Source organism: Rissa tridactyla, chromosome 1, assembly GCF_028500815.1.
Source record: "Rissa tridactyla isolate bRisTri1 chromosome 1, bRisTri1.patW.cur.20221130, whole genome shotgun sequence".
Taxonomy (NCBI): Eukaryota; Metazoa; Chordata; class Aves; order Charadriiformes; family Laridae; genus Rissa; species Rissa tridactyla.
In genome coordinates, this window is record NC_071466.1 from 111332632 (window position 1) to 111358669 (window position 26038).

General features: G+C 41.2%; 1 protein-coding gene across 8 annotated transcripts in view; it reads left to right on the forward strand.

Moving 5' to 3' along the window:
- The window catches only part of NRIP1 (nuclear receptor interacting protein 1), a 130397-nt gene that overhangs the window by 3238 nt on the left and 101121 nt on the right, over positions 1-26038 (forward strand). For 5 of the 8 annotated variants that reach the window (XR_008467141.1, XM_054206975.1, XM_054206958.1 and 2 more), the window contains exon 1: positions 21218-21340. The exons of 1 other annotated variant lie outside the window; for it this stretch is intronic. The gene's annotated coding sequence lies outside the window, so the exon portion shown is untranslated. Of the gene's footprint in view, positions 1-21217; positions 21341-21455; positions 21591-26038 lie in introns of those variants that run through there. 2 more of the 8 variants (XM_054206939.1, XM_054206999.1) reach the window with 1 other exon arrangement.

Consider the following 26038-nt stretch of genomic DNA (forward strand, 5'->3'; position numbering starts at 1 on the left):
TCTGTGGAATTCAGCAGGTGCCTCTGGGTACAGTCAGAGGGTGCAGCTTCTAGAAAGGGGTGCTGATGTTTTCACAAAACTAAGCGGATATCAACCCCCGAAACACTACCTGTATGCAAAAAGGATATGTATATTTACTTTCATTCCTTCCCTTTGCATGTAATAAAGGTAGCATTCACATAAGGAGGATAAAAACAATGTTGCAGTTTAAGCACCTTGTCTCTAATTGTCATTAGATTTCACTTTTCTGTGTTTACAGTACCCCTATTTTTTCCCTACTTTGCCATTGACTTTTGTGGCAAGGAGCTCACGTAAAGCAGCAGGTTCTGAAAAACCCATCCTGTATTTCTTAAGCATCAGGTCAGTGAATGCTCTTTTGAGCTGCAAAGCCATTCAGATACTCAGGATTTCAGCCAAGGCAACAGGGCAAAACTCTTCTGTCGCGCAAAAAAAAAAAAAAAAAAAATAAAGCCAAGGGACTTTTAATGATCAAGCAGAGATGATAGGACCTTGGCATATGAAAAACCCTGATGTAGTAAATCAAAGCAGGCTGTCTTGAGTGTAGTAATATTTTTATGCTAATAAATTAGTGTCATAAGTGATTTGTCAATAAGATGTAGAATATGCTATGAAGGAAGTCAGACAATATTTTTCTTTTATGTAGAAAAATAGGGTGAGGTCATAGCAAAATCCTCAACACAATTTTTTCTAAGAAAGATGTTGGTGGTCTGACCCACTGCACAATATTTGCATATTTAAGTTCTTATATGCCTAAGTTATTTTATATATCTAAGCTGGATTTAACCATTTAGAAGAGTTTAATGAGAACTGTTAAGATAAGGGGCTGTACTGCTGTAGTGGAGAACACTCCAGTAGTACATGGATGCACAGCACCGAGGCAGTGGCTCCAAAACTTGCTTGAGCAGATCTGTGCATGTGGGTAGAGAGAAGCTCATGGCCCACTCCACCTTTCTTCTCATAGAGAGGTACCTCATAGCTGCCACTTCCAACAAGAACTGCATGCCCAACCAGTACAGATGGTAACAAGTGTCCATCACGGTTCCCTCACATGTACACCAAACCATGCCTGTGTATCTCACCAACACAAACTCTCCAAACTCTCGTGCTAATGTAGTGCAGACAAGAAGTCTTGACCCACAGCCATGCACAAAGCAGAAGTGCTGTTTAAAGGGATGTGAAGCACCAGTCCTGAGGAACCAGGGCAGGAAGGAATTTGAACGAGGGCCTATGACTGTACTGGGACGAGTACTGTTTAATATCTTCATCAGTGAAATAAACAGTGGGATCGAGTGCACACTCAGCAAGTTTGCGGTTGATACCAAGCTGAGTGGTGCAGTTAACATGTCTGAGGGACAGCATGCCATCCAGAGGGACCTGGACAAGCTTGAGAAGTGGGCCCATGTGAACCTCATGAGGTTCAAGAAGGCTAAGTGCAGGGTCTGGCAGCTGGGTCGAGGTAATCCCCAGTATCAATACAGGCTGGGGGATGAACGGATTGGGAGCAGCCCTGAGGCGAACTTAGGGGTACTGGTGGATGAAAAACTGGACGTGAGTCAACAATGTATGCTTACAGCCCAGAAAGCCAACTGCATCCTGGGCTGCATCAAAAGAAACGTGGCCAGCAGGTTGAGGGAGGTGATTCTGCCTCCCTACACCGCGTTTATGAAACCCCACCTGGAGTACTGTGTCAAGCTCTGGAGTCCTCAGCACAGGAAAGACATGGACCTGTTGGAGTGGGTCCAGAGGAGGGCCACAAAAACGGTCAGAAGGATGGAACAGCTCTCCTATGGGGACAGGCTGAGAGAGTTGGGGTTGTTCAGCCTGATGAAGAGAAGGCTCCAGGAAGACCTTATAGCAGCTTTCCAGTACTTAAAGGGGGCCTACAGAAAAGATGGGGACAAACTTCTTAGCAGGGCCTGTTACAATAGGACAATGGGTAACAGCTTTAAAGTAAAAGAGGGAAGAATTAGACTAGCTATAAAACTATTTTTTACATGAGGGTGGTGAAACGTTTGCCCAGAGAGGTGGTAGATGCCCCATCCCTGGAAATATTCAAGGTCAGGTTGAATGGGGCTCTGAGCAACCTGATCTAGTTGAAGATGTCCCTGCTCATTGCAGGGGTTGTTGGACTAGATGACCTTTAAAGGTCCCTTCCAACCCAAACTATTCTGTGATTCTATGATGGTGCACTAAAGGGTTCAGGCCAGCCCTGTATGCCCTGCTGCTGGGCTGCATGCTCCTGGCAGTGATTGACTATTGCATCCCTCAGCCCCATCTGTTCACCAAGGCAGTAGTCCTTCATGCTGGTCACTATGTCAGCCCTCAAAAAAGCCATCCTTCAGTCTGTACTGTCACCTGTTCTCCTTCACAGAAACCCTTCCAACTCCAGTCACAGCTAATTCCTTCTTTACTTGCCTTAGATTTACTTTTTCTTCTGTAGTCAGTTCACTTCCATACTTTAAACATGTGAATCTAGAAAACAGATGAAGCAGTGACTCTTTCCTCTGAACCTGGTCTAGTCCAACACACCAGAGACGCGTTTCATTTTCAAACTGCTTTTATATTCCCCATCAATTTTGTTCCACAAAGAATCTGCTTCTTTCCTTGGGACAACTGCACTCGTAAGGAGTCATGGGAGTTACTGTGTCCCTGAGCATGCAAGGCCTTCGTTTCTCCTAGTCCTTGCACAAACTGTGCAAGAATGGAGATGCGCCCTCTCTTGTGTGCTAGTAGTCCAGCAGAGTACAGGCGTCTGATTTGGCAGGATGAAGATATCAATCCAAGGTAAAGGAAATTTAACAGGGAAAATCCAAGGGGCTGGGATTTATTCTTTATCTTTTGATCTGTATTTTTCACACCAGGTCCTATTGCATACAGACTTCCTCCACTGCCGCTTCATGCACACAAAATTACAAGTGGAAGTGCAGTCTGACCATTTGGCACTGCTCTCTGCAGTGATACTAAGAAAAAGCCTTAGGATGGTCGAAGGCTTATCAAAACTCTAAAGATTCATACTAGTGCAACTTCGATCTGTTTGTTTTAGTTTATTCCTGCTTTTAACAGATTTACAAGTTGCATGTTAGCACACAATTTAAAAGTGGAATGTAGATGTGATGCCTCTGGAACTTGCTGGGTCAGCAGCAGCAGAAATGGTAGCCTTCTATTAATCTACCTAACAGGCATGATACTGAGAAAAGATTTTCCATCTCTCAGACAATTTGGAAGGGTAGAAGGCTGGCTTATTTGCCATACTTTTCATCGAAAATTTTTCTCTGGCTGCAATCATCTTGATGCAGCAAGATAGTCTTCTATTGGCTCTTGTGTTACTGCTCATTTGGATATTCTTGTAGATACGTGTAATGCATGTGACTATGAACCTCTCTTACACCAAGAGGTTTTTAAGCTTTTTATCTGGGATAAAACACGCTGTAGTAGTAAATCTCTGCAGTTTGGACCCATTTTTAAGGGGTTAGCCAGAGCACGTCAGCCAGTGACTCAGAAGCAGGTCTCCGAGGCAGAACCCAAGTGCGTCTTTTGGCTGTGTCGTACTGTGCATTTTCAGAGCCATCTCTGCATTGTGCCCTGGGGTTGTAATTTCTTCTTGTGGGTTTCCAGTTTCAGCTCTTGATTCTTGGGCAGATGCTTATTCCTATCTCTGTCTGCTGACCCTTGGTTTGACTTTCTGGTTCCTGATTTCTGGCCATGAACATTCGGCTCCTTTCCCAGTTCTGGACACAAGCCCTAACCTTTGGGCTGAATAGCCCATGCTCTAATCTGTAATCCTAGAGGGCCACCAGGTCATCTGTAGTAGACTGTACTCTAATTTTTTCAATAACAAATGAAATCTAGATTATTTTGTATGACAACTGCAGCTATTTATTTCTTACCTGGTCTTCTATTAATATTTCGCTAGATTGCTAAATGTGAGCTTCTTCTTTCCATTATCATATTGCGCTTAATGGCCATTCTTTCTTTGGGGAGAATATAATCATACCTCAGCCAGTGGAGTGGGTGAACAGAACTGTTAGCATATATACAAATTTCAAATCGGTGGCTACAAGTCTAATAAATTACACCAGAAAAGGCAATACTGCCAGATTATTATGAATTTCCATTTCATTTTTATGTGAAATATTACAAACATTATTGATATACTGTACACATGGTCTGCTTTTTCTTCTGAGAGTTCATAATGCCATTCCATCAAACACGACAGAAGAATGTAAACATACATTCAAACGTAGTCACTCAGACCTGTTATAGTCTCGTGACTGAAACTTGACGAAAATATGAGATATAAAGTTGACAAAGTAGGAAGGAAAATTTTCAGATGAAAGAGGAAGAACTGAAGCTTATAATGTGTGTTAATGTTCAGGTGGAAGAAGGGTCAGGTTGCTTTGGCAGGAGAATAAATGGAGAAGGAATACAAAGCTGAGTTGTAAAACGAACTTAAGTTAATACTTAATCAGAATAGGCGGTAAAGTGGATCTGAGTGAAAATACATGCTTTTATGTATTCTATATATGTTACAAAATCTTTGGGTGTAAACAACGTAACGTAGACACTTATATACACATGCTCAACAAAGAATAAAAATCACAAGATCTGGGTGGATTTTATTTAATTTTGCTCATCAGCAATTCAGGGATAAAAACCTCTGTGTTGATGCAATGGTTTTGCTTTGTAATATTTTGATGTAGTTAGGTATCTAAAATCAAAGTAATATAGGACCCATCTGTCCTGCTTCTATGTCAAAATATGTGACAGTTGTCAATCTGGGAAAAGTGTACTTGCTATTTTGCCTAAAAACAAATTATAGCCCGCTGCTCATTGCTGTTTCATACAAATGCGAAGCTTCCTTAATTTTAGAGCTTAAATCAAGACCTATCAATATCTCCTATCAATATGGAGACACTTAGATTAACTTTTTTATTAAATTATACAAATATGCTTGCTAAACCCATCTCCTTCTGCCCTTTGACAAGAGGAACTGTCCTTTACTAGAGTAATTTTCATGGAAATACATATTTATGTATTTATTCTGAAGCAGGCTAGCTCAAATAAGGGATAGTGAGATGTTTGTGGAATCGAGCTAATGGTGACTCATTGAGACTCTCCTTTGCTTAGTATAAGGGAAGAGGATGGTGGAAGAAGCAGGTTTAGTGTATTGCTTTGGTGTGTTTCTTCCAAATCGGTCATGTATGTTCATATGATTTTACATAGTTTTGTTACATTATCAGTTCAGAGAAAGACATCTGCTGAAATAAACCAAGCGACTTCTTCAATTCATTGTTAGGTTAAAATTTGTTAGTATAAAAAGCTAGAGCAGAACGCTAGGGCATAGCTCTTATCTAAACTGAGAATTTACATGGTGTAAAGCTCTTTAATGGAACTGCCTGTGAACTCATGTGACATTCACCATGTGTAATGACATCCGTTGGTTTTTTTTTTTAAAATGGATTAAAAATGGAAAGTACTTCCAGTACTTCTTGGTAAGTACCAAGAAGTCAGATCCCTTGGTACCACAGACGTCCTTTCTTCATTACAGGCAGGTAGTTTCCATTATTCATATTAGGTAACATTTCATTTAAAGTCCCACCATTACTTAAAAAGCAAGATATTAATGAGAAATGTTACTGGAGTGCTGTCTTTTAATTTGATATTGTTCGATCCAGCTGTTTTAAAGTTTCAAAGAATAAATCTTCCATTACCTTACATCAGAGAAGATTTTTATAGGCAAGAACATCTAATTCTTGCCTAGTTTCCCTTGATAGCCAATTGCCTTTCTTAAATCTTCACTATTTACTTCTAGGTTAATCCTCTTGCTTTGCTTTAAATAACTTCTGTGATTCCTTGATATTCATACATTGCAGTTAGTTATATATTGATATTTTTCATACTACCCCCATCCACTTAGCTGGTGAGTAGCCAAGTAATACATACTTAGCACTTTTAATTTTACCTCACGAATCAATCATTGTAGCTCCAAAATCAGTTACATTTTTTTTCTTAAACCATCATTCAATACAAAGAGTCCATTATGCGTGCCTGTGAATAACATATTAATTGTGTGGTTTAAGTTCACAAACAATGTTACACAATTAACTTCTTAAAATTGCTCACTTTGAAAATTGTACAACTACCATGTCTGTAATAGTAGCTACAAGATGACAGCACTAAGCCAAGCACTGCCGCTCTGAATTCTCACTGATAAAGCAGAGGCCTCTTAAATGTGCAATTATGATAGAGAGAAAGTGTGTTCCTTGTAACAGATTTATTCCTTTAAATACTTTTTCAAAGGTTTTCACCTTGTTTTGCGTTGCCATGCACCAATGGTGTAAGGCAAGATTACTTTGGTGAATGGCCTCAATACAAAGTAACAACGCTAAAGATTTTTTTTTAAAACTAGATTAGAAAAAAAAATAATCTTTTTCGCTGTGTGGTATTCTCTATCAGGTTGTTTAAAAAAAAAGAAGAGAATAAAAATTACTTCCCTGCTGATTTTGCTCTTTTGCTCTTGGCAAATACTCCTAATTTTCTCTTGGGATGGAGTTAGAGATGGAATGAATAGCAGGATCTTCAAGAAAAGAAAATACAAACCAAAACGATAAGGAAAAATGTGTATATGTTGATAATTATTATTTTCAAATTAGAAGACTAAAGTGAGATCCAGATTCCACAGGCTGTGTCTCTAATGGAGGTATTCTTGCTCTATTACAGCGTGCTTAGACAAGGCAGAGAAAGTGTTGAAAAAGGCATTGCCCTACATTCAAATCTGGGAAACTGAGGTGCAAAGAGATGAAGTGATTTGTCCAGCATTACAGAAGTCGGTAGGAGAATCAGGAGTGTAAGCTCCTGCCTCCCCGTTGAAGCTGATCTACAAGACTGTATTTATTCTATAATCTGGTTTTATGCTCTTATCTATTTAATCTTCCCCTCATACCAATTTTTATAAGTATGTCTCCACAGAGAACTCCAGCATAAGAAATGTTTCTGCAGATGAACCCTGAGGTTTTATAGTAACACTGTATAATCATTACGTGGGAGGTACTCGGAGTTAAAATGGTGCAAATTACCATTAGAAGTGAATCATTTCAGCACGGGGAAGTAAGGTTAGCTATCAGCTTACTGCCGCCTTCCCATCCTTCACCATCAACAGCAGCGGCTCCTACGGCCTTACATAACATTACATATGTTTCGCCAGATTGCCGGCTGAGGTGGGGGGGGACACACAACAAACACCCCCCCCCCTCACCCCCTTCTGCTGTGATGGGGAGGAAAGTCCCGAGGAGTCCCATTTGGGATTCTCCTGCGTCGCTTTCTGGGCATGGGAGATATTGGTCCGGGCTCCGTGCCGCCGCGGGTGTCGGTATGTGGTGGTGGGCAAAGCCCCCAGAGTGAGGAGATGCTCCAGGGGGAGCAGCCCCTGGCTGCGCTCCCCTCTTCCTCAGGGATGCTGCTAAGGAAAGGCTGTACGCCGGCTCCTTTCCATGCTCACCCCATACCTCTCCTCTTAATTTTTCCCTGTTACTCTCCGAATAAAAGGGGTGGGTTAGCACTGCCCTCCTGTCACCTGAATAGCCGCACACAAGGGCTGTGTGGTCAAAACCCAAAGTCTTACAGCCATCCTTAACCTCTGCTGCATAAAAATAAACTGGGGGGGAGTTATCCTGTGGCTTATGGCTGCGGTATAGGAATGCACCAAAATGAAAGCGCAGGCGTGGTATTAATGGATTTGGTACCCTGCCACACAAAGTAAAACACAGGCATCAACCATTTAGCGCGGTGTACCAGTTATTTCACAGGTTGTTTGTTTAAACTGAAGATTCTGCCTCTGCCTAATTGTACCGTATGTGAAACTCCAAATCTGCCACAGTTCCAGTTTTATAAAAGAGCATTATATAGAATATAGGCCTATTAATTTTACGGCCTAATTTCTGATTAGATTTTACAGCACCTCTGATGAACTGCATAGATTTTACCCATTAAAAATGATGACAATTCAGTTCTGTCATTTTAAGTGGAATTAAACCCAGTATTGCCAAGTATGATAATATCCTATGAAAAAATGAACCAACAGTTATATATAAAAAAAAAAAATTAAAAAAAAATATCCCAGCACCATGTTATTTCTGTACAGGAAAAGTTCACTTGCCAAGACAGTGGGACTAACCACTACCTGTTAGCGCAATCAAGAGCCTGTGGGTCTGACAGCTGAAATCAACAGTTGTCCATTCAGGCTGAGCAGGTTAAGTAACGTTTTCTAGCACAGCTGTGTTACGTGGCTGTTGGCAATTAAAAGAGCCTGCTTGAGCTGGTTAAGGAAAAGTTCGAAGCAAACTGTTTTCTATCAGAAAACAGTTTTCTTAAAAATTGAAATCTCTACAATGTCTATGCCTTGTTTTAGAGGAAACGACAAAAAAGTGGTTTTTTTTTAAGGGGAAAAAAATTTCAAACACTGAAGCAGCCTGTTCTTGACTTTTTTCAGGTGCAAACTTAAATAAACACCTCCAAAACTAAAAATGGAAATGTTGTAATATGAAAATAAAATTTCCATTTACTGTCCATTTTAAATTGGAGGAAGGGGCTTATTCTGATTTGAAACAAAGCCAGATTCTGCAAACAGACATAAAATGACATTCCCATGTGTGACATGACTTTCCATTTGCATTTCTAGATGCAAGGTATATTTTTTAGCTCTTACTTGCTACAGTAATCCTGTTGACTTCACTTGAAAAGAATGGCGCGTTTCCCACTAACTTTATTAGTGACAGGATTGGGCCTCGATGCAATACCTCATGTCACAGCAGCAAAACTTGTTGCCAATAGACTGTCTCAAGGGAGGAGATTTCCAGTAACTGCTCCCTGAGAACTATTCTAAAAATGCATCTTTTTTCTGTCCAGCCATCGGGATAATGATATACTCCATCCCCAAAGAGAGGGGCGCTGACTGAGCTGCATTGATGGCACCAGAGGTCCCTGCTGGCTTCTTCACTAAACAGAACTGGCAACTGACTCTGAAGATAAAAGTTCTTGACGTTTTTCCAAGTTGGTGGAATGGAGCTGAGTGACACTTAGAAATAAATAGAGGAGGGAATAGTATGATTTTGAATGACAAAGGAGCTTTCATGAAAGACTTTCATGGGGGAGATGTGGGACGTACTATTCCAGGCTTGAGTCTAGGGGATTTGTTGACATTTGGATAATGTGCAAGTTTGCTACCACTAGTATGAAATGTAGAGGAAAACAAAGGGAAAAATTCCCAATGAATTCCTTATTCCCACTGAAATGGTTAAAACCAAAATACAACGATATATGTCTTTCTTCCCTATAATCGACTCTCTAGAAATTGCCAATCTCTTTGGAAACCTGTTAGAAGAACGTTCTCTCTCCTGACAAGGAAATGTACTTCATGCAAAACATTTGTCATTTGTCTGTTATTATAATTCATGATCTTATCCTTCATTCTCTCGCTTGTTTAAGCAAACAGTAATAGTACTTTTAACCTGAGACTTCAAAGGTAAAAATATTGTGAAGAGGTCCCCATTCTTTTTCTTCTCATCTCTGATCTCAGCCAAAGCCTTTGAACATCAAAGCGGCTCAAAGTTTGGGGCAAGTTCTTAAGGATTGGGTTACTAGAAAGAAATTCATTGAATTTCCGTGTTCATATTCAACATGGACCAGAAAAAATATTAATATTCAAGAGTAGTTTAATCACAACAATTAATACAAGTTGTTGCTTAATCTTTTTGCTCAGTACAATGAAGCTCACTCATTCCATTGTATTGCTGTGAAAAATCGTTGACTTGTGTCAGTCAGAAATTGCTTGAAAAAATTTCTAACCTAGGAACTACAAAGCATTTAGAAATGTAAAATAAATTCCCCAAACAAAGAATGTTGCCATTTTAATTACAGTATCATCACACTGTCATGTAAAAGGTTAACACTTAAAAAATGAATCTTGTACCCTCAATCTATTACCTCTAAGCAATTCTCATTTTCACATTAATTTTTGTAGGCTGTCATCTAAATTAAATACTTTTCAGCTCTGTCAGTTTATCTCTCTATGTATTCTCATTACAGCAGTCACTAGAGCCAAAGTATTTTAATCTTCAGTATAATCCCTGTAGGACCATATTCTTAGCTACAACTTTAGGGGTTCTGCAACTGGTCTTTTTCTTTTAAACAGTAGCACTCCTTTGTGCAGCAGCTCTTGCACTTGTAAGGACTTTCTATAAACAATTAACTTTTGCAGTCTGTTCTGAAATTACCTTTATTGTCAGTGGCTAGATAGTCATAGATCCTCCCTTTCCCCATTACTCACTTTCTAATTTCTTTGTTCCCAGGAAAGGTTCTAATAACATTATTCTGGTAGGTTTAATTTCTAGTCATTCAAAAGCCAGATCCTGGGGACAAAGCTCTTAACGTTTTCCTTTCTTTTTTTTTTTTTTTTTTTAACTGATAGGGACGTAGTGGACATAAGTAATAAAACACGTTAGTCCTAAAGCTAGATCCCTCCTCAGATCAGCGCAACCCTACCTGAGTGCACATACCTGGGTGACCACAAGAATCAGTGATCAACTCTCCAGCAGAAATGCATGCCATCGGGAAGGCCAGTCAGGTGGGCTAGCGACTCTGCCATGCGACCCCTTCTGACTTAGGTTATGATACGTATTCTCATGGAGAATTTTTGCTGACTTCGGTAGCACCGCCCAAGAAGTAAGGTACTTGTTTGGATAAGGTTGCCTGAAAAAATGGGCTGCTAACACTACTGTTCTTGGTTTGCCAGGGTAGGCTTTTGGCTTTTCCGTTATTTATTTATAACTTAATAGTAAAGAGTGGTTAGTTTGGATTCCTACAAATGACCACAAGGACCAAAATAAAAGTAAACAGCTTCTTAATCCTCGGCAGCTGACAGACCAAACATCTTCACAAGCCATAACTTCTCAGAAAACAATGCAAATCTCCTGCAGCTTGTGGCATACTCCAGCGCCAGGCAGAGCGGACCAGGCTGCTTCTGTCAGCCCCAGTCCTCTGAGCAACCTGACAGAAGGGTGATTGCACCTGAGGGTTTCCTTCAAAAGAAAATGAGAGTTTGCAAAGAAGTAGTGCGTGTACCTAGGTTTCATTTCAATGTGTAGGATCTAGCCAGAGTGCACAAGTACCTGGATTCAGGAGGTGAAAATAGGTTCTGAATCTGCCAGTTGGGATACACCAACTCTTTCTGAAAAATACATAGGATATGAGCAGAAAGCCATCACCCAGTGTTTGTGCAATAGCTTTAACAACGTGAATAGAGGTAACGTGCGTTTACAGTTCATTTTTTCGGAAGTCAGTGATAAAGGTTCCACTAACTTAACTTGGTAGGATCAGACCCCTGACGAGTATCTCTTAGTAATAACTCAAAGTTCGTGAAAAACTTGGTAGGACAAGAGCAGTAATAGCTTAAATAGATTTTCTGGTGTATTCGTAGCCACTGGGAGAGAACAGCAGGTATGAAACATGCATTAGTCTGTACAATACATTGCCCTGGAAACAGAACTTGCTATACAAGATGAAATCTGATAATCGGTCTCACTGGTGGATCAACAAGCTGGGCATTAAAATAATCTAGTCTAGGGAACATAAAAGCGTGAATGAGCAATAGGGAAAGCACATTTATTTCAACTAATAATAGGAAGCCTTAATCTTTTGACTGCAATACTGAAAGAAGAGCTTGCAATCAAAAACCACATAAGGTTTTTAACCAATGAACCTGGGTTGAATTTTAACGATGGGTTAGAAGTTCAAGTGGGTTTGGGTTGGTGGCAAGAGCCAGCCATAAACAGCTCCGTTTTGTCTGATTTTAACTGAAGAAAATTGATGCTCGTAGAGGCTTTTATAGTCACCAGCTTGTCAATATGGTAATAGCATAGTTTGAAATTGCTGGTTTGGTTGACAAATAGATCTGTGTCTTGTCAGCACAGAAATAAAACCCAGCATCATGCCAATGAACAACCCTGTGCACAGGCAGCTTTGGACTGCTGAGTAAGGACGGGGCCAAAATGGAACCCTACAGAGCATGAGAAATAAATGCTGTAGGAGGAGGACACAAATTACCCTTGAAAATATAATGCAGGTAACTGTTGGATAAATATGATTTAAGCCAATTTAGAACTGTGCCAAACAGGAAGATAAAGTCCCTCAGGCATTCAAGAAGAACATTAAGATCTAGCAAAATGAGAGTAGCTGGAGAATGAGAACCTGTCTTTAGGAGAAGGTTACATCTCATTGCCGTGTTGCTGAAAATTTTAAATAGTTAAAAACCCACCCAAAATATAGAATTTGATTACACACCATGACATGAAGACAATGGCAAATCTTTTATGTATTTTGGTGATGCCAGACTATGGGGACGTAAAATAAGATAGCAATTCACAAAGGGATTTTATGCTTTGTGTTGTGTATCAACATAGCTCATGTTTCAATATAACAAATAGAATTTTTCATGGTGGTGCATCTCTTGCTTTCTTTCGGATTCCAGCAACTAAATGATGCTTATTGTTACTATTTTTCATTTAACCCCAGAGGAGACAAGAAAAAGACAATTAATCATAATAATTGGGTGAAACCTCCTGCAAATCTGATTTTTATCAATTTTTAAGAATGTGAGAAAACATTCAACAGGTTACTTTTTATCTTCTGGTTTACAGATTTTCTTTCTACCAGAAGCATTCTAACAGGATCGTAAAACATTGATGAAAATGTTCACTGATATTTCAGCTCTCAGTGAAGAGATAGGGGAAAGAAGAAAGGAAAACTTATAAGTAAGAGAACAGCTGTACAATAGGAGGGAAAGCTGAATATGCTCCTCTTTTGCATGGTCCAGACCATAAAATTTACCCCACAATTTTTTAAAAAAATAGATTGTTGGTTTTTTTTTTATGTGAAGGTGGGAACTGGGAAAAAGCTGATGAGTCATAGAAAACAGAATTACATGTCTTCACGCCATGATTTACACTGTGTTTTACTCATAAATCCAAGTACAGCTTATTACTGGAATCACAGTAGATCTCTGATACTGGGAAAGAGAATTTCAGTAAAGAATAGTGAGAGTCATAACACAGTAAATTGTTTCTGCCTTTTCTTTTTCTTTATAGAAAGCAAATGAACAAAATCCATTTACAATTGAAAGAATTACTCTGGAAAACACAGGGAACTTTGTTTCAAAAAGCCAAGAATCCATCTGAATTGTTGCTTCACTTACTAGCTGTCTTTAAGCACCCATATGAGTAACATCAATCAGATAGTATGAGTAGAAAATGACAAATAACTAGTACATAAAGTGACTTCGGAGAGTTGAAGAAATGTTTATGGATTTAATTAGCTTATATTGTGTTGACCTGGCAAATTTAACGGCTTATTAATTATTTGTTAAATAATTGTGAATAGTGATCACTTTTTCAAGAGCTTAAATCTGTTCTAGACAAACCACACGCACACACTCCTCATTTTTTAAAATTAATTTTTTTCAAGTAACTTTTTTAAAAATTTCTGTTGGTAGACAATGCTCAGAGGCAGTAAAAATTTAAAAGTTATTAGGGATATAGAACACAACATATTTTAGAAGATTCCTGTAAAGAGTTGTGTGAGTCCTTACCCTTCTATTAAGAATGTTAGCAATAGTGTTAAAGAACTGATGTATCAAGAGTTTCGATATCATCTCCATTAAAGAAGGAATTTTAGGGAATGGAGTAATTTTAAATAGAGTTTGCCAGAAAAACATGGATCCATTTGTATTTTGTATTAGGTAAGAGTATTCTGCTTAGATAAAGTAACAGCAACAACAACAAAAAGTAGGCACAGCATCAAGTTAGACAAAATTCAACTCAAAAACATTTGAAATATTTCTTTTTTTCTGCTGCTTGACCATCTGATCCCTTAGATGGGGGAGGAAGCGAGAAGCAGGAATCCCTAGGAGTACAAACTTCTCCTCCCTCTGTAAGAGGGCTTCCAAGTTCAGGCTTTTTGGAGTATTTTATCAAGACAACACCATTAAGGTCCTGACTTCCCAAATGAATTGTACAGTGGGCAATAATAAGATTGGAGCAATTCAAATGTTGTTTCTCAGTCCGAATAAACATGAAACAAAACTTTCAAAGTATTCACAAAATGTAATTATTTTTCTCCACTCCAGCTTTTACTTCAAGAAAGTTGTTTTGGCCATTGTAATGCAGCAAAATGAATGCTGTTCAAGTGAAGAATGTAACCCAGAGAGTCTCTGTACTAAGTCATCAAAACTCTGAATGAATTTTCTTCTCCACAGAAAACATTTTCACATACTTTTTAAAATTATACAACAGACAAGAAAGAAGAAATGCAATTATTTCAAAATTAGAATTACGTATATTTAGAAACAGATTATAGTATTGCTTTTTATATATGGAAGTATCCCCATGTTCTTACTCCTTGGTTTTCAAAGCAAGAGCAATCTTGGCTAGGCCGTTATCTAAAATATATGCAAAAAAAAAAAAAAGTAGCAAGAGAAATTTCCCAGCTCTATGAAGGGATGTAACTTACATGAACATAACTTTTGCTATCTGGTTTATGGTGAGCTGAATCACTCCTGTGCCTCTGCCAGCTTTATGTCACATGTAAAATACTGGCATGATGATTAACAGCATCAAAGCTAGGTTTGTTATGTATCTAACATTTAGTGAAGCTAATTTCTCCCAATAAAACCTAGATATTTGTATGGTAATAAAAATATGCAAAGATATATAGTTGGATCAGTTATAAAAGCCCAGCTAATTCAATTCTGATAAACTAATCACATAAAATACAATCAAACAGAAACTTATCTAAGCTTATATGGCCCAGTGATTTGAGTTCCTTAAGTTTTTTGACACACAATTTAAATGGATTTCCCCATTAGGCACCTATAGGTAAACAGAACCAGTAATCACTTGTGACTAAATCTGTGACATTAGGTAGGTAAGCATCAATTATTTTGACAATATTTAATCCTTAGAACTGGGACCATTTTTTCCAAACAGTCATCTTTTAGGTACCTAGCCAAAGAAGCCAGATTTTTTTCAGAATTTCTTAGTTGTTACTTTTCTGAGGGCTTTCATGAGTGATGTTAGGAAATATTGTGTAGTAGTCTGTGTTCTTTCCGTTATGTTTTTGTGCATTTGTGAAAATGGTTAAGTGTAGTTCTTTTCAAAATATTTTTTCTTCTTTTCGTTATAAAACAAGAAAATCATAAAGATCTTCAGTACTTTTGAATTCCAGTAATCTTGTGAGGCCAACTTCTTTCCTTAACCTCTCCTTCCAGCTCTCATAATGAAAACGAGAAAGAAAGAAAACAATCAGCAACTTAGAAAAAAAACAAACCACAACAAAACCACATTACAAACAAATGGAAAAGCTAAGATGCTACTTTGGCATTTAAAACACTGGTATTGGATTATTTCATCAATAAACATTCCATTCTTCTGAGGTACGAAGTATGAGGACTGAGCTGGCTAAGGTAAGGTGGCCCGTGCCATCATAGAAATTTGATCTTTACACTCCGGTGTATCTGAAATCAGACAAAATAAACCTGGACTTGCTTGTTTTCCTTTGATTTGTTGTTAAAGAAAATAAGCTATTATTTATTATTTTTCTTATAAATGGAGAAGAAGTATAAAGACATGAAACCTGAGTTAATGTAACTCAAGAAAATGTTCCAAGTTAGTAATGGGTAGAACCATAGCTTGTTTATTAAAATATGTTGCATTTTGTACTGTGGTTTTCCATCAAAGGTTCTCTTGTTCATAAGCTAATATGTGAGTAGGTAAATATATTTAATAAAAATACATGAGATACACAGTTTAGCTTAACACAGCTGTTTCATTTACTTGAGTCAGAGCACTTTAAGATCATTTATACTAAAGAATATTATTACAATTTTAATAGGTAATTAAAGTTCCTAAGTGTAAAACATTTGCCCAGTACCTGTATTATTTTGAAGGGCAAACACAGCACACTTTAGCCTCACCTTTCTAGCTGCTTCCTAATGGTCCTTTCCAGAACTTTATTCATTTGCAGTGTGGTACAGGCTGCCAGATCACCGTATGTATAATTTGTATGTCCTGTTCATTTTATTTTAGAACATACTGTTTCAACAACACGGCTTGTGTCATCACGAGAACCACGACAAAGGGTTATCCAGATTTTGTGATAGCCAGCCAGAAAAATGGGGCTGTGAAACAATATTGTTATTGAGAGTAATTTCTAAAATGCAGAGCGTGAGAGAGGGCATGATTCTTCAGTCCTGATCCAATCCATTATTGGTGGCATGGGGAACATCTTTGTCAAAGAAAAGGGGAAAATACGAAGTCTGAAGGGAATATGCATGTTCTGAATGGTTTCAGCTACGTGCATATAACCTTCTTGTGTGTTCTTTTTGCATCGTTGTCGACCCACAAGTACCAAGTATTTTCACACTGGTGTACCTGCTCTACCAGTACTTTCTCGTGTCAGTTTGGGAGTAGTAACTCCAGCCTAGTTATTTTCTGGACATGCCTTCGCACTACCAGGAACGTGACTCATGAGAGCAACGTTCTCAGAAGTCTATTTTTCATATTTGTTTGTGCGAGTGGGATGAAATTGCAGAAAATTCACAAGTACAGGATGTTTTATCCTGGCTAAAACCACCAGTATTTTATTCTGGTAAAATATTAGCAATTAATGTAAAGTAGTCACATCAACTTAGCGTACACTGCTTTGATTCTTCCGTGGAAGGTGTTACAGGGGCAGAAAGTAGTGTTTATTTCCTGCCACCAAATAGAAGACCCAAAGTGTTAGTTGCTGTCTATGGTTAAAAAATCCACACCCCCGCCTCAATAATGTGTAGGGGAAAGCAAGCTTCACCCTAGCTCATGCCTCAGAACAGATACGGCGCGCTAAGAGGCATGGCTAAAACTCACCAGATGCTGCCAGCATATGATTCCTCCATGAGAGTTTATATGGTACAGCTGTCTTTAAATGTTTTTGTAATTGAAAAGACCCTAGCATCTGGTCCTTTTCTTATTACTCTTAGATCAAATAGTCGTGAGCTGAAGTCTACTTTTAAGTAATGCAGAAAAAAAACCAAAAACTTGAGGGTACATTTCTCTCAGAAGTACTGCTTCGAAGTACTTGTAAAAATATAAGTAAACTGTGTAATTTAAAAAAAAAAAAAAAGGCAGAAAACAGCCCCACTAGGGAATGGTATGAGTTATGTAAGCATACAAATGCCTTTATATTTTTAAACGTAGGTAGATAAAGTAACAAGTGGTATGTACTCTTGATATCTTTCAGTTATATAGCCTATTACTCCTCCCTTTACATGTTACTGTGTAATTCAACTCCACCTCCAACAGTTGCAGACTTGCTGCTGTCATGAGCAAAACAGGATACGCGCTATGGTACACCCTGCAGAAACCCTTGCCCTGGACCAGTTTTTCCTCTGATAACACTCGTAGGGTTCCCATTGATTTCAGTTAGTCCTAGATAGAACTAGTCCTGAAGAAGGGCAGACTTTTCCACCTTACTACTCCAGATTAATGGATGAACACTGTTAGAAGATTATCATTTATTTAGGCAAACCCCCTTAGAAGCCAATTATTGAAGAAATAAGAAATCATAATGATTCTTGGTTTTCCCATTTATTTTGTGTGTCTACATAGTTTCTGGAATACTAGGTGATTCAATCCTCTGTGAAGGCACCTTGGAAATAGCAGGTAATCTGAAATATTACGTGAATTGAACCAGGCTGAGTCAAGGATGGAATTTCATTATTTGTCTATGTAAGGCTGACAATCTGTTTTAGAGTAAGATTTAGTCTGGAAATGAGTTTCTGTAAAGTTAGCTAGCTTCCCAACCGCATCCTAAGCCTTTCATATCATGATTGGATGCCATAAAGCAAGGCCTTAATTATTTTGATTGAAAAAGGTAGTTTCAGAGCTGTTTGTTAGTTTTTTGAGAGGCTGAGATAGCCATGAAGGAAAATCAAAATAAGAGCAACTGTAGTTCACCCAAGCTCTTCAAAGCACTTTATGTGATTTAAAAATAGGCTAGCATTAGCTTAAAAACGTTTGGGAAATGTGTAATAGCATTTTCATTTTCTTTTTGAAAACAACATGTGTCTTGTTACCACATGGCACAGACCTATGTGTTTTTCATCAGCAAGATAAAGACAAAGTTTTGTTACTAGAACTGTAGCTTTATTCATCATCTCAAAATGCATTATTGTAATCATCAAAGGGGTCAAAGAAAAAGTTGTGGGTAAATCAACAATTTATTTAACCATTTTTAAAGGGTCACACAGATTAGTTGTGTACTACAAGAATGTGAGAATTACAATTATATTTTGATTTGTATAGAATTCCTACTAGCTCAAAACCATACCTTTCTGTCTTGAGATTTCTGCTTAGCAACTTTAAAGAGAGAAAGTGTGTGTGTGTATTATTATATATATTTATAAATATAAAAGGAAGTGGTTCATTGATATTACCAAAGTATGGTACCAATAGGCCTAAGTGCTTGCAATTCTGGGAATGAGTTCCAATACAACCTCTACAAATGTGTTTTTCTCTTCCAAGACCATCCAAAAGTAGTTTACATTTTCCTGTCGTAATTGGCTTTCCACTTACAGGCATCTTATAGTGAAAAATTCCCCTTGAAGAAAAAAAAGAAATTAAAAATGTCCCTTTTGCAACATCTGTAAGGAAGGTGGTGTCTGTTAGACACCACCCACAGATGGCAGATAAGTAGGTACATTGGTAGACGGACATCTTTTAGGCTTGGAGAGTGAGTGCATGTGTTTAGGTTTGGTTGAAGCCTGCACAGGAAGAACCAACAAATACCCATCAGTAATTTCATACTTCTTGAGAGGCTGATTTCGCGGTGTGCTGAAATCTTTCCTTTACTTGTACAGAGTACAATTGATTTCGCATATTGTTTCAATTCACATAGTTTACGTAAATATGAGCAAGTGGCACAATTCAGTGTGATACAAATATTGTGCTGGAAATAACCTGCTAAACACAGACATTGTATTGTTTAATACAATCTCAGTTGATTGTATCCCCGAGAAACTTGTTTCCTCAGCCAACTATATGTTACCCAACAAAAATATTTTTAACAGATATTCCACATGCATGTTTTTTTCTGTTGGTTGTTCAAGATTCCTCATATTGTAGGTCTCTCGGCTACACAATACATTCCCTAAGGTTAAGAATGAGAGAGGTCTCTACTACAGACATTCATGATTGAAATAGCAGCTAAATTGCTACAGTAATGAGAAAATTTCCCTTTCCCTAGATAATTCGGCCGCTTAGCATTGAAACATTTTTGAGATAAAGCTTCTTCGTGAAATAAAAAATTAAAAATGATTTTATTTTTTTTTTTTAATAATCAGAATTTGCTAAATGAGCCTACTATGGAAGTGAAGAGTAAAACTTATTGTTTTAATGGAAGCATGATCAGGCTATATTATGAGACTTATGCTCTCAAAAAAATAGACTGTTGTATAGACACTGTGACATGCAGTAGCTTTAGAAAATGCTGCTGTGTTTCTGGAAGAAAGTGGTTAAAAACACACGATGATGAAGTTAACCTAAATCTTTCATTGGCTTAAAAAAATAGGTCAAGTAATACATTACTAGCTCCGCTGTAAGCCTGTACACAATTTGTACATTCCAAAGCGAAAGAGGTTTTGCTTAACACTCCTAAATCTACTTTCATTCATGGTATCTCTGGGTTAAAATTTTTGGCTTTTCACGAGCGTGCCTCCCTTTTGCTTTCTTTAAAGTGAAAATTCATATGTTCTTTAACAATATTAGTCCTCAATTAAAAAAAACCCTTGAATTTATGACTATTATAAATGTTATAATTTATACCTATATGATTGATTTTACCTGAGTCTTAGAACTAAAATGTTGGTATATCTTAACGCGGATATTATCACACGTTCTATAAGCGACTCGTAAACAAATTTGTTTCTCTTTTCTCAGTCTTTAACTTCTAGAAGAATTGTCATGAAGCGTTCTGTAATGCATTTGGCAAACACCATGCCAAGCATGGATACATTTGTTAAACACAGGTGCAGAGAAGATGTGCTGAAGGTCAGGTGCACTTTGTAGCTTCGCCTACACAGCCAAGTTCAGCGTCCATCTCTGGACACTCTCATCTTTGATGGGAACGAAGTCTAAAGAACAACTGTACGTATAATGCCATTTTTGACAGCAGAGGTTGTCCTCAGACCGGTGGGGATACCACCTAGCAAAATGGAGGAGGGATAACTCTTCTTGGAGGCTCTGCCCAAGGCTGGTTTCCCTCCCAGATTGTATTTATTGCCACATGGGCAAACGGCGCGGCTTCGAGGAGCCGTTTTGCCCCCGATTCTCCGACTCCTTCCGCGGGGACTGCCGGGGCCCGCCTCACTCCGGGAGGGATGCTGGGATGCTCGCCCCCCCTCCCCGGGTCGCGGTGGCCATCCCCGCGGCGCCCGGCCGGGCGGGCAGAGGCCGGGGGATAACGAGACGTGCCGGCGGCCGTCAGGGCAGGGCCGGCCGGGTCGGCAGCGCCGGGGAACGGAGGGAAGGAGCGAAGGAAGGAGGCTGGGCCCGCCCGGCAGCCGCCGCAGGTGCCGGGGTGCCCGCTGCCCGCCCCAGGCGACGGCCGCCCTGCGCTGGCGGTGTGTGTGCGTGTGGGGGGGTCTCGGCTTTTCCTTCCTTCCTTCCAAAAAAAAAAAAAAGTTTCTAGCGCGTGTTTTTCGGAGAAAAGGCTGAAAATAGAAGCTTTAAAGCGACAAGAAATGGTAACCACTGGAAGCGCTCCCCCCCCCCCCCCATTAGAGACGAAAAGAAAAAGGTGTTATTTTTAAGGCACCGCTGTTTTTGTCAAATACGGGTCCTCCGCTGCTATCGCTCGTAAGTTTGTGTTCCCGGGGGCTCTGCGCCTTCAGCGAGATTAATTAAAGAGGGCAGGAGGCGACGCTACTTGCCTACGTGCGACGCGTTCAGCGGCCGCCGGCCCCGCAGCCCCTTCCCCGCACGGCGCGGGGGGTGCGGGGTCGTCCCTCCTTCGCTCCCCCGCCTCGACGGGGGTTAGAAAAGGGTTAAGAAACTTGGCTGGAGAGATGAATGGCGCGGCGCGGGGAGGGGCCGGGCTGCGCCGCGGCGGGCGAGGTGGAAGGCGGGGAGGATTCGCGGCTGCGGGTTAGGCTTTGAAAGTCAGCCTCGCAGGCATTGCAGCAGAGCCCCGAGACGCGGAGGGGCGCGGAGAGGAGCGGAGGAGCTCGGCTCGCCGTGTATGTGTGCGGGGACCGGAGCGCGGGGGGGAGGGGGGGACACACGACACAGACGGACAAACAGACGCGGAGGTGGGGGGAGGCGGCGCGTCCTGCCCTCCAGTCAGGGGAATCCAGGCGCCCACCTCGGCTTTAGGAGCCGCCGCTCCCCGCACCGGGACTGGCCGCCGGAGCCGCTGCGGGCAGCAGCCATCCCGCCCGCCCCGGAGCAGCCGCCGCGGCGGTGGGGGTTGCGCGGCCCCGCTGCGGGGTGAGTGCGGCGCTCCACCGGCGGCGGCCGCGCTGGCTGCCGCGGGGTGGGGGGGGATTGGAAATGGCCGAGCGGGGCGGGCCGGGGAAGCGGCGGCGGCGGCAGGGAACAATGCCGGGGTGAGCCCGGTGCGGGGGCGGCCACGGCGGCGGGGGCCGTTTCCGGGGGCGATCGCCCCTCCGGCATCCTCACCACCACCCAGCCCACCCCCGGTGCGAGCTGAAAGTTTGTCTGGGCAGGGGGGGAAAGGGGCTGGAGGGACGGAAAAGTTACTAGTCTGTACCGCCGAGACCCGCCAGTGTTTTCCCGAACGCTGGCTGCCAGCCTCGGTCCCCGTTCCGGAGGGACACCCTCCTCCTCTTCCTCCTCCTCCTCCTCCTCCTCCTCCCGGTGTGCGTGTGAATTATTTAAAGAGCCGCAAGCCCGGTGCGCAGCGGCTGCGGCGGGCGGGGAGGCGCCGGCGGCCGCCCGGGGGGTTGCGGGGAGCCCCGGCCCCGCTCGGCCGCGGCCTCGCTCGCCGCCCGGCTGCCTTCGCGGCAGCTGCGGGCAAGGCCACGCTCCCCTCCCCGCTCCTCGCCTTCATACCACCCCCCCTCGCCTCCCCTTTCCGAGGCCGGTTGTGCCCGCCCCCACCCCAACCTCCGCCGGGCAGCCGGCCCCCGGGGCGCCGAGACCATCGCCTGCCGCGGGCGACGGACCCGCGGCTCCCTACTTCCTTCCCCCCCCCCCCCCCCCAAAAAAAAAAAAAAAGATGCCTTCTCATCGCTTCGGGCTCCTAAGGGACGTCGCTGTTTCCTTTCTAGACTAAAGGTTACTTTTTCCAGACGTGTTGTTGTGTCCCTGAAGCCCTTTAAAGGTGATTTTAATTTTATTATTATTTTTTTTCCCCCTTTCTCCCTGGGGGAACATGTTTGAGGCTGGTCTTCGTGAGTGTCAGTCGGTGATGAAGTTGGACGGTAGTGAAACCTAAGGACAGGTAGTGCCGGGGCATAGGTGATATAAGGGACAGCTTTGTAACATGCCAACAGCCTTGTCTCTGTGCTGCACCTCCTCCTCCTCTGTCGTGGGTTCTGATGGTTTATGAGGTTTTTAATTTAAAGAAGAGTTCAGCTAAAATGCTTGACACGTGTTGAAGACGTTGAAAAAAAAAAACAAACCACAAACAACTGGTGGGTTTTCTGGCTTTGGGATTATGTTGATGTTAGGAAAGCTGAAGTGGAAGTTGTCCCCCTCTGCCTCATGTCTCTGGAATCTGGAGACTGTATTATTCTTTGTTTTGTTTTGAGGGGACCTGTCTGCAGTGTCTGACAGCTCACAGGCCGATTAAAATTTAACTGAGTCATGGCACTATAAATGTTCAGAGATACTGTAAAGCTTTATTTAACAAAGAGTGCAAATCCAGCCTGCAGAGACCCGTGGGGAAGAAGCAGTCACTTGTGGAAAGGGGGTGGTGGGTCCCTGACTGAGTGGCAGAAAACCTCTTTTTTTTTTAATATTCAATTGCAATTTACTGTTTCTGGGTCTGACTGCACACACTAGAAAGTGACACATTGAGATGCCATATGACAAAAAGCTTTCTGAGCTGAGCATATTTTGTGGTTAAAATCTGATTTAATGGCATCTGAGTAATTGTGGCTACCCGGGCAGCGAGAGTTGACGTCTCCGAGAACAAAAGTTCGTGTCCAGAAAAGCGTTTGGGCAGGTTTGGGGCTTCTGCTGTCTGGGGCAACTTGTGGTTGAGGAGTCTGACTTGTTATTTTATCAGCGTTCCTTTGAGGTAGAGCTGACATTGGCTCCAGCGCAAGACAGCGAGTTTGTCATGAGTGAAAGGCATAGGTCGGGGTGTGCGTTTGCTGTTGAGTGGGATGTCAGAGGGAACAAGTAGCCATTGCGTGTTTCAGGTGGGGGTGAAATCTGACCTCCTGGTAGACTGGCCTACAGTTCCGAGCTACCTAATGAGCGAGAGCTGTCAATGTTTTTCAGATTTTTGCAGACCCTGCACGCACCGAATACAAGATGCTGTCAAGTGCCAAACCGTACTGGATGGATTTTTATTTTATTTTTTTACCCTAGTAGTCTTGGGGTAGAAAATTACTGTATGAAAGCGTGCTCTTCCTTTCTGCTCCCCGTACTTATTTCTTTTCCTAAAGTGAAAGATGTGCTAATCAAAATTGGAGGAAAATAAAGTAACCCAAATTTATTATGGTCATAAAACCTATGTTGATAAAGAAGTAAAAGTGAACTAATGTTTTTATATCGTAAACTTAAATGGATAATTTAAATGCTGGCTATATCACCTGCGGTGTTTGATAGTTGTGTCTAGGGTGAATCTGTTCTATAAAAGGCACCAAGGAAGCTTTTTTTTTTTAATAAGTGATTCAGTAAAGGTTATAGAACTCAAACATGAATTAACTTGATGGTGATCATATTTGCCTGTAGGTTTTGCTTAATGTGGGATTGGCTTAAAAGACTTGTCAAAGGCTTGCTTGCTTAAAGCTTATTTTGTCTTTTCAGAGCTAACTTTATTTTTCTGGCTTTGAACATTGGCAAAAGGTTTCTGTAATACCAGCTTGTAGTATTGTTAGCAGCGAGAGCACTGTTAATTTTAACAGTGACGGTGCGGGGCATTACTATATTAGAAGATAAACTATGTTTTGCGTTTTGCCGAGCACATGTATAAACTTGCCCAGGGCGAAGCCAGGGAGTTGCATTTCCCCCAGTCAGCTGTCCTGCTCCAGGGCTGTGCTTGACGCCTCCTTGCAGGGCTCTCGGAGAAGACATGAAGACCGTAATATTTTGTTAATTTTAGAATAGCTCTTCAGAACTTGCCCGAACCTCAAAATCCAAACGGCTTGTAGGTTTTTTTTTTTTTTTCCTGTATGTGAACGTATAGCGAGCAGAGGGAGTCCAGAAGAGAGCCTGTGGCTTCCAGTGGGTGCCTGGCGTGGGGACACAAGCCCCTTCACGAGGGGGACTTTGGTGGCTACCCCCCTCCCAGGCGGGGGGTCCTGTGGGCAAGGGCTCAGCCAGGCTCATCTCCCAGCTGCTGGGTGACATGTGCCGAGTGTTGGGCTGGCATAAGTAGGATAACTATCCTATGGATTAGAAAAAAAAGGATAAATAGTCTTTAGGGATGAGAAGTGCAAATTTTGAAGTATAAATCATTACTGCTCAGCAGGGGTTTAATGACAGGCAAGTGGAAAGATAATGTAGGTAGGGAATGAAGCCTGAACAGGAGGAAAAGGTGTGAAAGAATATGCACAAATGTACAAAGAAGATAAAAACCATGAACTTGACAGTCTGTCTGAACAGTCTTAAACTAAAGACAAAAAGGTTAATGGCTTGTATTTGTGGTTTGCTCGCTCTTCCTGCCAAGAGGCCAAACCAATAAGAACAGTAACTATCTGAACTGTGCTGGCCTGTCTGCGGCAAATACGAGGAAAATATTTAAAAGGCTTGTGGCGTTGCTTTTGGATATTATGGTGTTCGGGTTTTGCTAGTGGTATTTGAAAACACCAAATTAGAGAAGAACGTGCTACGGTTGGCAGGCAGTACTTTGGGTGGACATCTGTGATCACGTAAAAACTTTTTTGTGTTCCCTGATGGATCTGCCTCAGGAAAAGCGGGCAGAGGGATTCTTTTGGTAAAGATGAATGCCTGCACTGTAGTGTTTCTGGATTATTTATTTCGAATACTTAGAAATGTTAACGGACCTATTTAGCACTTGAAAGAATTAATTTGGTAATTTATTTGGCTGTCGGTTGCAGGTCACTTGGCTTGATGGTTGAAGAAGGAGAATAGGAGCTAAGGCTCACGTAAATAAATATTCACGTGTAGAAAGGAGAAGAAGCAGTTTCTAGCCATCTTCGTTTGGGTCAGAACCCTCCTGACGTAGTCTTCTCATACTTAAATTGTTACTGGAGCTCATTGCTCCTGTTTAACTGCCTGTCTTGAGAGAAACTGTTTTCATACTGCTTATTTTTAAATGGGGAAATATTGGGGAAGACTTTAGGTGGGCTGCTCTTCCTCCTCCTGGGAAAGGAAACTGTGAGGGAGTCATCATGGGAGAGTGGGCGCTGGAGATGTAAAAGGTGTTTCAGTCTTGACCGAAACTATTATTTGAAAACAAATAAAGGAGTATTTAACTTACCCCACAAAGTGCTTAATGAATTTCCCTGTTGAAATGTGTCTAAGTAGTACATCTTGCTTGCAGAAGAACACTTTTTTTGTTCTTGTTGGTGCTAGGCTGCTACTGCTGCTCTGGTGCTGATTTTTTTTTTTTTTTTTTTTTTTTTTTTTCATGGCAAACTTTAAAATTCACAGCTATGGGCTTTCTCCTCCTTCTCCGTGCTCCACCCCACTACAAAAATGGAGTGGGAAGGGAAATTGAAAAGGCTTTTCCAGTGATGTAGAAAGCGGGGCATGCCTCCAAGGTAGAAAGAAATGAT